The sequence below is a fragment of the Euprymna scolopes genome, chromosome 40, assembly GCF_053919585.1.
Source record: "Euprymna scolopes isolate OS-2025 chromosome 40, ASM5391958v1, whole genome shotgun sequence".
In the NCBI taxonomy this organism is placed as follows: Eukaryota; Metazoa; Mollusca; class Cephalopoda; order Sepiida; family Sepiolidae; genus Euprymna; species Euprymna scolopes.
The window spans coordinates 53068217-53083149 of NC_136521.1; the positions used below are offsets into that span (position 1 = coordinate 53068217).

The window sequence follows — 14933 nt, forward strand, 5'->3', positions numbered from 1 at the left end:
AAAATTAAAAATGTACCTTTTTGAAAATTAGGTACATAGAGCCCTCATGATTTGTTCACCTAATAGATTAGACGCCGAACTGGATAAGACCAGGGAAATATTCATCAATAATGGTTATCCTGTTGACCTTATTGATGACTGTATTTTCAAAAAGGTTGCGGATTTTAAATCCCCTAAAATGTTTGGACCTTTGAAATGCCCGGTTTATTTAAAACTACCGTGGATTGGGGATAAGAGTAATAGACTTTCCAAACAGATTCGCAGAAGTATTTACGACTGCTACTATTTTGTGTCCTTGCGTTTGGTATACACTACGAGACCTGCTTTTCCTTCTTTTCGCAAGGATAGTTTGCCTTACATCCAAAATTGTAATATTGTGTATCAATTTAAATGCCAGTGCGATGTTGGTTATGTTGGGCGAACATCCTTGCATATTTTGACTCTTATAAACAAGCACGTTCCATCTAAAACCAGACAAGGGAGGATGGGATATGGTAGTCTCCCTCCTTCTGCATCCTTAGAATCTGCTATTGGCCAGTATTTGGTTGACAATCCATGCTGTGCCGATAGATATAAAATAGAATGGTTCGAGGTGCTACATAGAACGGACTCCAGAAACCATTTAAAGATTTTAGAGTCTGTCTCGATCGCGGTGCATAAACCGTCTTTGTGCCGGCAAAAAGAAACAGCGAACACATTATTTCTCTTTGGGGAACTTTGAATCTTTTCTCCCGCTTTTTTTTCTCCCCTCGTTGTGCCAATATTTTAATCGTTTTTAAACGACAATAAATTTAAGTTTAGTTTGCCCCCGTCCTTTTGACACATTCAATAGTTCCCCATTAAAACTCTTTAAACTTTCGAGATAATATTATTTTGTTACGCTATCGATTTTCCTCCGGACGAGATGATAGCCGAAAGAGCTCTAGAGAAACTTCCGCGTATTTTATTTAAAGCTTTATATATATATATATATATATATATATATATATATATATATATATATATATATATATATATGCACACTATTAGCAGCTAGTCGGCCCCACCCCCACCTCTTCACTCGTAATAACAATTTTACTTCCCTTCCAAATATGGCGCAATTTGTGTGTCGAACAGGTGGCCACGAAGCAACAGGGAAGATGAGTTCCACTCCTTTCTTTCTCTCGCTTCCATTTCTGAAGATGCCGAGCTTTGTAAGTGGAGTGCGCCCCCCCCCCCCTTCCGCCAACCAACCAATATCGTCTGCGGAATGGCATAGGTGCGGTTGCCGGGCAACGGACTCGGCAACCAACACAATAAAACATGACGAGGGTTTGTTATTAGCCGAGGAGAATGAGATTGAAAAGGAGAAGCAGGAGATAAAAATAAGGAGGAGGAGGAGTAGGAGGAGGGATAAGGTGAGGAATAGGAGGAGGTAGTTTTGTGAAAGAGATGTAGGAGGAAGGCTTCGAAAGAGAGTTAAAGAGAGAAGAAACGAGGAAACATTAATATATGACGATGCGGAGATGCGTAAGGATGTGCGTTTGAGGATTAATATTTAAGGTTAAAACTTTATTTCCTCTTTTTCTCTTACTTTTCTATTTTCTTGTACTTTTCTCGATTTCTTTTTTTTGTTTTTTATTATTTTCTAATTTTCGTGATTTTTCTTTCCTTTAGTTATTTTCATTTTCCTTTTTGCTTATTTGTTTTTTTTTCTCAGTTTGTGTGCTTTTCTTTCTTTATTTTCTTTGTTTTGTTTTGTTTTTTCTGTTTTTTTTAATTAGTTTCTTTCTCCTCTGCCTTTTCACTTCTTTTCGTCTTTATTGCCTTCCCTGATATTCTTATTTACCTTCGTTTTTTTTAAATTTTCATTTCTTGTCTTTCTTTTCTCATTTTCTGTTCGTTCTTTTCTTCTTTGCAAAGTATTCCACGCGACAATATATGCAGTAATAAACAAAAACAATAATGCATACACACACACACACACACACACACACACACACACACATATATATATATATATATATATATATATATATATATATATACTCCTATAAATTCGTTTTTCTCTTGTGTGATATTCATATTAAAAACCCTCTTTTCTATTTATTTAAAAAGAAAATACAATTTTGTTATATATGGCTTGTGGAAATGCATTCACTAGCAAAAGATGTAGCTAATTTGCATGTTCTTTTAAAATTTCATTTTAATTAATTCCCTATTAGGTTTTCGGTTTTCTTATAGGATGATTATCTAGAGTTAACTATTACGTCTCCAATCTGTAGTGGAATGGGATCATAAATGGATGGTCACATTCAATGCTGCCAAGACTAAACTGGTTTCCTTCAATAATTACAAGAAACCTTTTCTGCCACCAATAGCAATGGCTAGTGACTCTCTGTCTGAGAGTACATCTTTCAAACTGCTTGGCCTAACGTTCACAGGAAACATGAGTTGGAACAATTATATTGAAAACATTGCCAGGGCCGCTGCGAAAAAGGTAGGCTCTCTCTTCCGTGCTAGAAAACTGCTGACACCTGAAAGTATCCTGTACATCTATAAGGCCACCATTCGCCCATGTATGGAGTATTGTTGTCACATTTGGGCTGGTGCATCTGCTGCTAGTCTCTCGCTCCTAGACAAGGTTCAAAAGAGAGTCGCCAATCTGATAGGCATCTAAGCTTCAGCCTCTGTCCCATCGACGAAACGTTGCATCCCTCTGTCTGTTCTACAAGTATTTTAATGGTGAATGCTCTGACGAACTATAGACACTTGTGCCCCCACGACGTAGACACCCTCGACAAACCCGACGGGCAGCTAAATCTCACCCCCACACTGTAGAGATTCCTAGATTTAAAATATCTTTCTACTCCAGTAGTTTCTTCCCCAGAACCACTAGACTCTGGAATTTCATTCAAGGTCCCTGCTTCCCCAACTGTACTGACATGCAGAAGTTCAAGTGTAACGTGAACCGACTTGCTGCCCAAATCCCAACATAGTGCCCCAGTAGTTGCTACCCCTGATAGTAGCCCCCTACACCAAAGTGGCAATGTGCCTTGTTTGGGGTGAAAATGTAAAAAAAAAAAAAAATTATATTCATGCAGATATTCTACATGATTTATATTTGCATGATAATTTGCGTAAAAGTTTTAGAGTAAAAAAAATTGTTTCCATATATATTTATGTATACGTATATATTTTTGTTTAATCTATTAGTCTATCTATCTATATATCTATAAAAGTGAACGTGTCTGTGTGTCTGTCTGTGTACATTTCCCTACGCAATAACTTTGTCAATTTTTAGTCTACAGACTCGAAATTTCATATATAGGGTACTGAGATTTGGGAAAATCTTTGTAGTCCGTTTTCGGCCAAAAATTTGGTTGTTAAGAGGTCAAAGTTCAACGATATGACCTCTGAGAACTCTACGAAACTCCTCTGACAATTTGGGTCTAAACACTTGAAATTTTAGATATAAGTTCATTGGACATGGATCTAACTTAATAACTTTATTTGAGCCCAAACAATAAATGTTAAGGGGTCATAATAGGGGTAAAGGTTTAAAAAATTGATCGCTTTTTTTCCCCAAAAAATACACCTCCAAATACCCGGGCAACGCCGGGCTGAAATGCTATATATATATATATGGTTAAGGGAAAATTATTCCCAACTCGCATTTAGGTTAAAAATGCACTTTCGTAACCGTATCGCAAAAACAAAAACAAATAACATCTAAATAAATCGCGATATATCCAAGCAGTCGTGCGAGATGGGCGAGCGGATAAAGAGTTTTGGCTCATTACTGTGGGGTCCCGATTTCGGATCACGCTAGATTCAGCCACTCTGATGAGTCGTAGACGACGAAACACGTGTCATTGGATAATTTTATCTTAAAATAATATATATATATATATATATATATATATATATGATTGATTGCAACATCTTTTCAGACAAATGCCACTCCCTCAGACACTTAGTCCATGAATCCAAATACCTGAGGGAGTATCTATACGAAGATGATGTTAGAGAGTCTTAGCTTTGTACGACAGCTAAGTCTCTCTCTCGGTTCCAAATGTTGAGATCCAGCAACAAGTAAGAGCAAGATAGCCAGCAACAAATCAAACTGCAGACCAGCTTAATGCGGGTACTGGTCTCCCGCTTTATGGTTTTTTAAATCAGAGATTTGCTTCTCCTAAAATGGTTGCCTTCACCACGGTTTACGGGAGCCCTCTCCACCCCAACACATATATACGTACACACAAATATACACGGTGCTAGTTGGCCGTTAACCCCGAAAAAGGGTTCATTATATATAGAGAGAGTAATGTATAGTAATAATAATTTGTGATGTTTACAACTAGAAATAAAATAGGTTTAACGCTCCTAAAGTTCGTACTACAATTGTCCGCAAGAACCGTGGCGGAGTAGTTAGAGTAGTTGGAAAAAATCAATTACACAGTGATATCCTCCTGAAGGTTCGATTCTCAGTGTGGGCGACCGAAAAATACAAGTGCGAATAATTGAGAATAAGCTTCTTCTTAGGCTGACGGAACAAGAGCATGCTACCCCCTGTGAAATAAATAAAGGTTTCTGTTCGAAATTCCATCCAGATTCCCTGGTTCGATAGACACATTTCCGAGTTCAAAAAGATCCTCCTTAAACGTTGCACAGTTAAAACTAAAGACGCAATCAGTAATCCGAAAAATTTAGAGAATGCGAAAAACCAATACTCATCAAAAAAATTCAGAAACGTATTTCTTTTTTTTTTTTTTTCGTCTTTCTTTACTTCTTCTATTCCTCTGTTTCCGCTTTTTCTTTCTTTATTGAAGTGAGAATTTGGTAAATTGGATCAATTAAGGGGATGGCTCATCAAGAATTTGTTCACATTGGACTTGAAGACAACCATATTTTTTTTACACAGTGATCACCACTTATCAAGGCCCGGAAGCCACTCAGGGATAAGGGTTATTGCAAGTACATTACGTTAGTGTGGAGATTTGATGAAGTGTTTACTTAAGGGGGCGGTTCATTAGGAATTTGTTAACATTGGACTTGAAGACATCCAAGTTGTAGTCCGGTGGGAAGCAGCCAGACGGAACAGAGTTCCACAGGCGTGCAGTTCTAAGAAAGAAGCTTTGTTCATGGAATCCGCGTTTTGATTTAGGCACAGATATAGAGTGGGGGAAATTTTTCACAGTGGATTCGGCTAGACGGGTGTTTTTCGTGAAAGATTGGCGAGGGGGGGGGACCAGAGATTGGAGTTCAGACGAGTACCTGCCATGGAAATAACGATAAAACAAGGATAGGCTCGCAACGTCTCTTCTGTGGGAGAGAGGTTGCAGGGTAGAGAAAAGGGTATCCCCCACTAAGCCACGAAAGCAAGAAACTGGAACAGAGTTCCACAGGCGTGCAGTTCTAAGAAAGAAGCTGTGTTCAGGTTTAGGTTTAGGCACAGATAAAGATTGGGGGGGGATTATTGATAATGGTTGCGGTTAGACGAGTGTTTTTACCTTTTCTTTTTCTATTCTTTTTGTCCTTGTTTTCTTTCTTCTGTTCTTTCTTTTCTCTTTTATCTTTTCTTCTTTTTTCTTTTTTTTTATTAATTTCTTACTTTCTATTTTTATTTTCTTTCGAACAATTCTTTGTTTTGTTCTTTCTTCTTTCTTCTATACTAGCAGTTAACCCCGGCTTTGCTCGGGCCTATGTACTGTTCATAACTTGCCCGACGTGCGAATACACTTTATGTAAGGCAAAAAAAATTGTCTGAGTAATTTCGTAAAGACCCCAGAGCTGACCACTTAACAGTCATTATTTTGGTCTCAAATCAAAATAAAAGTTTTACCCATGTCCCAGTTACCTACATCTAGAATTTCAAGTGTTTTTACCCATAATTTGCGGAGAAATTTGGTAGAATCTACAAACGTGAACTCTTTCAACTTTGACCTTTTGGCTGGAAAACTTTCGCACCAAAGCCGAGTAAAATTCCTGCCGCATGTCTAAATACCTGTTCTGCATAAATTTTAAATGTTTAGACCCCAAAATTAGCTGAGTAGTTTGATAGACACCGCAAAGGTGAAATCTTTTGAACTTTGAACCCTTGGCAGCTCAAGTTTTCGACCCAAACCGATTAAAAAGCTTGCCCTATGTCTGAATACCCTTTATGTAAAATTTCAAATGTTTGGACCAGAAATTGGCTGAGTAATTTGGTAGAGACTGCAGAGGTAAATTTTTTTAAGCTTCAACCCGAATTTTGACTATTTAGCATTTATATTTTGGGCTCAAATCAAATTAAAAAAGTTTGATCCAGGTCCAAGTTACCTACATTTAAAATTTCAAGTCTTTAGACAAAAAATTGGCGGAAGAGTTTTGTAGAGTTTTCAAAGGTCAAATCGTAAAACTTTGACCCCTTTACAGCCAAATTTCTGTCCGAAAACTGGTTAAGAATATTTTCCCAAATCTCAATACTACTTATGTCAAATCTAGAGTCTATAGACTGAAAATTGATAGAGTTACATGGTAGGGAAATGTACACAGACACACACAGACATTTTCACTTTTATAGATATAATAGCATTTCAGCCCGTCTTTTGAGCAAAAAAAAAAAAAGTGGTAGTAGGAAGGCAGGGTCGAACCCATACCGCGAAGGAGAAAAAGAACGAGGAAAACACCTGACGTCTATGCTGTTAGGACCACCGCCAAACCGGAAGTGACAGTTTAAAAAATTAAGGCTAGACAATCGAAAGGAGAGGATGTCTTTCAAAAATATCGGCCCCCAAAAAGCGCACGCCCTGTAGAAAAGTGCCCAGTTGAAGGTGAAGATATTAATGTTTTTAGCCAATTTTTTGATATTTGTCGTCTGAAAGGTCGAACTTTAAAACGATACTGAGTTTAAGAAAATCCGTCGCCTACGTCGAAAGTGTTGGGCAGATATGCAAACATACATACATACATACATTTATATATTGGTAACTAAAAATTTTCGACTGAAACCGATGAAAAAGCTTTCTTTATCTCTGAGTACCCTTTATATCAAATTTCAAATGTTTAGACGAGAAATTGCCCGAGTAATTTGGTAGAGACCGCAGGGGTCAAATGTTTTTTAACTTTGACTCCTATTATGAGCCCTTAACATTTCTCGTTTTGCGCTCCAATCAAGTTATTAAGTTAGATCCATGTCCAAGGAACCTATATCTAAAATTTCCAGACTCAAAATTGTCGGAGGATTTTGGTAGATTTCTCAAAGGTCACATCGTTGAATTTGGACCCCTTAACAGCAAAATTTCTGGCCGAAAACTAATCACATAGATTTTCCCAAATCTCAGTATCCTGTATATCAAATTTCGAGTCTGTGGACTAAAAATTGACTGAGTTATTGCGTAAGGAAATATACACAGACACACAGACAGACACGCAGACACACAGATACACAGACACGTTCACTTTTGTAGATATACTAGCATTTCAGCCCGGTGTTGCCCGGGTTTTTGGATGTGTCTGTTGAGCAAAAAAAAAAAAAAAGTGGTAGTAGGAAGGCAGGGTCGAACCCGTACCTCGAAGGAGGAAAAGAACAGGGAAAACACCTAACGTCTATGCTGTTACGACCACCGCCAAACCGGAAGTGACAATTTTTAAAAATTAAGCAAGACAATCGAAAGGAGAGGATGACTTTAAAAAATATCGGCCCAAAAAAGCGCACGCCCTGTAGAAAAGTGCCCAGTTGAAGGTGAAGATATTAATGTTTTTAGCCAATGTTTCGATATTTGTCGTCTGAAAGGTCGAACTTTAAAACGATACTGAGTTTAAGAAAATCCGCCGCCTATGCCGAAAGTGTTGGGCAGATATGCAAACATACATTTATATATTGGTAACTAAACCGATGAAAAAGCTTGCCTTATGTCTGAGTACACTTTATATCAAATTTAAAATGTTTAGACGAGAAATTGTCCGAGTAATTTGGTAGAGAGAAATTAAATATACTTTCATTGTTTTAAGACAGTTGACGTTTGCTCGCTGCACGCGATGGGTCGACTAAATATGTTTCCTAACTTGTTAATTGTTTAATAAATTATATAAAAGCCAAGTACGTCCAAAGATGGAGTACTGCTGTCACATCTGGGCTAGAGCTTAAAAAAACAGCCGATCCTGTCTTGACAAAGTACAAAATAGACTTCGTGGCTTAGTGGGGGATGCTCTCTTATCTTCCCTGCAACCTCTCTCCCACAGGAGAGACGTTTCGAGTCTGTCTTTGTTTTATCGTTATTTCTATGGCAAATGCTCGTCCGAGCTCCAATCTCTGGTCCCCCCTCGCCAATCCTTCATGATGAACACCCTTCTAGCTAAAACCACTGTCAGTAATTTCCCCCACTCTTTATCTGTGCCTAAATCGAAACGTAGATTCCATGAACATAGCTTTTTTTTCTGAGAAGTGCACGCCTGTGTAGTTCTCTTCCGTTTGCCTGTTTCCCACCTGACTACAACTTGAACGTCTTCAAGTCCAACATAAACAAATTCCTGATTAATCGCCCCCTTAAGTAAGACGCTTTATCAAATCTCCAATACCAACTATTACTACGATATTATCCCATCGATTATTGTACACAAAATAACCCCTATCCCCGAGTGGCTTACGGGCCTTGATAAGTGGTGATCCCCATGTAAAAAAAATGAATTAATTAATTATATATATATTTTTATAAAAATGCATTTTGTCGCTGTTTTCATACAAGTATTCGATTTCAGCATACCATTAATGCCGACGACAGACAGCTGCAATGAACACGCAACAAGCGACGATGGGAAGATGCCTGGAATGACCACACATAATGCGACCCGTGCAAGACAATTATAGCCGACGACATATCGACCCGTTTTCGTTGTGTTTCCAGCAGGTGCCTATCGTTTAGATATCTTTGGATATCGTTCATTCCCCGTGGAGCTGGTTGCGTTCCCAAGACGTTCATCAAACAAGTAACCCTCCTGGGGAGCGATAGTACTACATTGTTGCCGTAAATCCAGGATTGTGTCTCGCATAGAAACAAGCACGACCCTATGGGAAAATCCACGGACACAAGGGAAAACAATCAACCACTAGACAAATAAAAATCCACGGACACAAAAACCAAAAACATTTTATTAATCAAAGTCCACGGAAACACAACGACGAAGAACTCAACTCAAAAACAGCCAGTTCAACCCAGCATCTACAGAGAAAAAAAAAAGACACCTGAACTCTTAATAAAAACTAAGGTGACTATTTTCTCTGCTCTTTTTGTTACTCTGCAATTTTTTTGGTTTTAATAATTTGTAAAGATTATTTCGTGGATAGAGATTTTGTTTAAACGTCGACTATTTAAAAATATATATTTAGACAAAATGGCTACCACTAACCAAACCCAATTTAACAGAGTCCTCACAGGTGGATTGAAGATCCCAATCTTTACTGGAAATCCACCCGACTTTGGGCCATGGGTTGCAGCTCTGAAAAAAGAAAGAGCGGATCTATCAGCTTACAGACCCAGAGCTAGTAAACCTAGCGTACGATTTTACGGACGGTCTAGTATCGGAAATGATCGGAGGATTTCTCGATGATCATCCGAACTGCACCAGTAAGGATCTGCTCGATCAAATAGCAGCCCAGTACGGCGAGTTTACAAATGCTGCCGACGCTGCTCGGGTTTTAATAAGAATAAAGCAGGATCGAGGTGAGGTACTCGCCGATTTAGCAAGTAGGATGAACAAACTTGCTAAGTTAGCTTTTAGGGACGCAGAGATGAGGGAAGGCCCAGCTGCGAAAGTGCACTTAGCTGAATTCTTCATAGATGCGTTAAATAACCCCTTTATCAAGGAGGACGTGGTCAGATCGAATCCGACAACATTATCGGAGACCTTGTCTGCTGCTAGACAAAGTGAAATGCTCTATGAGCGACTCCAAAGTGGCCACAAGAAGGAGCACGCTTTCTTAAATAATAGCTTTAACAGGTATCAGGGACCAAGGGGGGCAGTTAGATTTAAGGTATGAAAAACCGAACCTTACAGCATCTGTAACGCTGTAAGATATAAGTTTTGTGGGTGTGCTTCGGCAAGACGGCAGCGAGGGCGCTCCAGCTATAATAGGCTAGGACGAGATTGGCAATGTGCACCTGAAGAAAGATTAAATAACTTCACTTCAGGAAAAAGCAAGGCCAAGTTACACTCGAAACCCACTCCCGCCACGGAGGTCAAACACACGGACATGCGACCATGACAAACCCTCAAAGGAGTAACCCTGGGAATAAACACCAGATGTCATGGGTGTCTAGAACGTGGTGAGAGCAGACCGAAACGGACCCACCAAAATAATAAATCGGTCAAGAAAACTCGGGAAAATAAAGAGACCCGAAGAAATAAAATCCCCAACCAGAGCCCCGGAATGGAGTGTATAGTTAAAATAGAGGCACTGATCGACACTGGATCAGAAGTCTCGCTTCTAAAAACATCAGTTCTTGAGGAGTTAAAAACCCATAAAGGAGAATTAAGGGATTCTAACCTAACAGTTACTCTGGCTAACGGACAAAGGATGCCACTAAAAAGTATGGCCCATCTGCCTATTAAAATTAAGAAAGTGCAAACTTCGTCTAGGTTTTATATCATCCCAGACTTAGATCGGGAGTTGATATTAGGTGAAGACTGGTTGCAAAGAAACCAAGCCCAAATAACCTTTCACCCTAACCAACTAACGATTAGAGGGGTGAACAGCCCACTTGGTAATAATACCAGTGGTAGTGTCAAGTTACCGCCATGCACTGCATCGACGAGCACTGTTAGAGTAGTTTCTAACAAACAAACAAACAAAAATCCACCCCGTCAACATCGATCTCCGGTGCGGAAAAGGAAACCTGTATCAGAGGCAATTAAAGTATGCTCCCACCTATCCACACCAGAGGTACCTGTGAATCGTAAAAGCCTCAGAAAAACTGTCGGCTTTTCACAGGCTTTTCCTTTCGGAAAAAGAAGGGTCTTTTAATGACCAATCCCTTCACACAAAAATCCAAGAACTCCCAATCGCGTAGAAAATATTTCGATAACCCACAACTTATAGAATTCTCGAATTTACCCCTGTGCAACATAAGTAAAAGCCGACTACCTAGCAAAAACTTTTGAAAACGGCCAAGAAATTTGAAAAAAAAAAGAATGAAAATATATATACAATGGAGCAAAGAGAAATTGTCACCACACACACACACACACACACACACACACACACACACACACACACACACACACACACACACACACACACAAATGTTGAAAAATTCCAAACGAATAAAGCTTCGCAAAAAGTCAATGAAAAATCAAATGACTATACAACGAAACAGAGGACAACTCTAATTGTTTCGAAAAAAAAAAAAAAAAAATACAACAAATTGATCAAATATTATATATATAAAAAATGATCAAAATAATGAATGGTTCGAAAAAAAAATCCATAACATTAAATGAAAAAAATTACCAGAGGAAGATTAAGTTTTTTTTTTAATATAAATAAATAAATAAAATAAAATAACAATATTTTATTTAAAAAAAAAAAATAATCTAAAGAATTTATGCTTAAAAAAGAGTGATTAATACTTGAGAATAATTGGGAGAAAGAATTAAAAAAGAACAATATTATGACATTTGCTAGCAAATGTCATAAAAAGAGGGACGAGATGTGGCACAATGACGTAGCCACTTTTGTTGGAGCTAACTGCTTCTACATTAATGAACCTTGTGCCTGACTTTGTAATGAATTTAAAAACGTTTGAAACAGGTGTTTGTGATTTTGAAAATGTTCTGTAATGGCTGACGCCAAGATTGATATATGTTTATGTTTCAGTGCATAATGAAAGTTCAAACTATGTTGATATACTTTTGAAAACTAAAACATTGTGTGAAACGCATCATCTCTCTCTCTGTCTCTCTCTCTCTATTTCTCTCATTCATTCCTTTTTTCTCTCTCTTTCAATGAAGAAAGGGAAAATAAAATATAATTTCATTGTTTTAAATCAGTTGAGGGTTGGTCGCTATTCGCGATGAGCCGACTAAATGTTTCCTACTCGTTAACTGTTTAATAAATTATATATATTTTTTATAAAAATGCATTCGTTCACTGTTTTCATACAAGTATTCGATTTCAGCATATCATTAATGCCGACGACAGGAAGATGCCTGCAACGACCACACAAGATGCAACCCATGTCAGACAATTATAGCTGACGACGTATCGACCCGTTTTCGTTGTGTTTCCATCATGTATCTATCGATTAGATATCTTTGAATATCGTTCATTCCCCGGGAAGTTGGTTGCGTTCACAAGACGTTCATTAAACAAGTAACCCTCCCGCGGAGCGATAGTACCACACACGGGTCAAATTTTTTTTTTTTAATTTTGACTCCTATTATGACCCCTTAACATTTTTCGTTTTGCGCTCCAATCAAGTTATTAAGTTAGATCCATGTCAAAGGAACCTATATCTAAAATTTCAAGTTTTTAGACTCAAAATTGTCGGAGGAGTTTGGTTGAGTTCTCAAAGGTCAAATCGTTGAACTTGGACCTCTTAACAGCCAAATTTCTGGCCGAAAACCGATCACAAAAATTTTCCCAAATCTCAGTACCCTGTATATCAAATTTCGAGTCTGTAGACTAAAAATTGACAGAGTTATTGCGTAGGGAAATGTACACAGACAGACACACAGACACACAGACACTTTCACTTTTATAGACAGACAGATAGATAGATAGATAGATTGATAGATAGATTAAACAAAAATATATACATATACATAAATATATATGGAAACAATTTTGTGTTTACTGTAAACATTTTACGCAAATATTTATTTATTTATGCAAGGATAAATCATGTAGAATATCTGCATGAATATAATTACACATAATATTTAACTAAAGATTATCATTCCATAAGAAAACTGAAAAAAAAACTAATAGGGAATTAATTAAAATAAATGTTTAAAAGAATATGCAAATTAGCTAGATTTTTGCGAGTGAATGTAATTCCACAAGCCATATATAAGAAAATTGTATTTTCTTTTTAATTAGAAAAGATGGGTTTTAATATGAATATCAATATACACAAAAGAAAAACGAATTTATAGGAGTATATATATATATATATATATATATATATATATATATATATATATATATATATATATTTATATATATATATATATATATATATATATATATATATATATTTCCTTTCCCTTACTTTTGTTACGTTGTGTGTGTATATGAATATGTTCCATAAGGACGTACACTTTGAATAGTTGGGTTTATATTTTATCTGTATATTCATATACGTGTAAATGCGTGTATGTATATACGTCGTATCATTTAGTTGATCGTCTAGTGTGTATATTTTAACATTTATGCAACATTTCTAACAGGAAACGATTGACGTGGACGCATCGAAACAGTTCTAGACAAACAGTTCTTTTTATCAGCTGTAAATAACACAGCACATACCTGGATTATTTACAAACATTTATTTTCATGATATAAGCTGCCATCTTCAAAGATTACAACGTCTTTTAATCTCGGCTGTTGAGGAAACGCCGCTCCCTGCGTCATGGAGGAACCAACTCCCCATTTGAGTCGGCCGTACTCTCTGATGTCCAGCTAACGACTTACTAGAATCTCCCAAAATCTACATCTCATTACGTGTCTCAGACCACCAGCTGATATAACCCCAATCTAGCTATTTGTTTCTGCAAAACAAGAGTCACGTTTACATCTATTTTCTATTTTCACATTCCTTTATAGCATTATTATTATTATTATTATTATTATTATTATTATTAATTATTATTATTATTATTATTATTATTATTATTATTATTATTGTTATTATTATTATTATTATTAATTATTATTATTATTATTATTATTATTGTTATCGTTATTATTATTGTTATTATTATTATTATTGTTATTATTATTATTATTATTATTATTGTTGTTGTTATTATTATTATTATTATTATTATTATTATTATTATTATTATTATTTCCTGTCAATCACTTTTTCCCAACTTAATTGTTTATTTTTCTGATCATAATAATTGATCCAGCGACCCGTTGTCGTTCGAATCAATTAATAATAATAATAATAATAATAATAATAATAATAATAATAATAATAATAATAATAATAATAATAATAATAATAATGTTTTTACACTAGGACTTACTAGCCACAGATAACACAGATAATACACTATGATCACAGCCAAAGGGACACACTATTACACTTTCTCTTTTCTTTCTTTCATTATTTTCTCTTTTAGCATTTTTACTCTTCCATGTCCCTGCCTTCATTTTTTGTTCTTCCTATCTTTCTGTTTCTATCTCTATGGTATTCTTCTGTTCTGGTTATCTTCAATTCGTTCTTTTTTCTTTTTTTTTTGTCGTTCCTTTCTATTTTCCTTTCATTTTTATGGAAATCGTCCGAGACATAGAATGAAGCCCCTTGATGTAAAATGTTAACAAGACCGAAAGCTGAGGAGATGCATATTGACCTTCAGATCAAAAAGAGCAATGTTGGAGGTAAAAATAAAACATTAAGCAGGAGAGGAGTTACACAAACCTTCGGTTTTCGAAAATAAACGACGGGAATAATTGTTACCTTGCGAGGTATGTGTACGTAACGGATGTGTTGGGTACGCGTGTATATATTCTGTATGTATATAACGATTGTACCAATTTATACAGAAGTTACATTGTCTGTGGCAGGCACAATCTTATAGACGTATAACCTGTGTTGTAATGCAGATGCCGAACCTTATAGACGTATAACCTGTGTTGTGATGCAGATGCCGAATCTTTTAGACGTATAACCTATGTTGTGATGCAGATGTCAAATCTTATAGACGTATAATATATGTTGTGATGCAGATGTCAAACCTTATAG

At 36.6% G+C, this 14933-nt stretch overlaps 1 long non-coding RNA gene across 1 annotated transcript; it reads left to right on the plus strand.

Moving 5' to 3' along the window:
* Positions 1-1469: 1469 nt before the first annotated feature.
* Positions 1470-11255, plus strand: LOC145265573 (uncharacterized). The gene is made up of 2 exons (XR_013864676.1): positions 1470-1542; positions 8722-11255. It is a non-coding gene; the product is annotated as an uncharacterized LOC145265573 (long non-coding RNA).
* The last annotated feature ends 3678 nt before the right edge of the window (positions 11256-14933 follow it).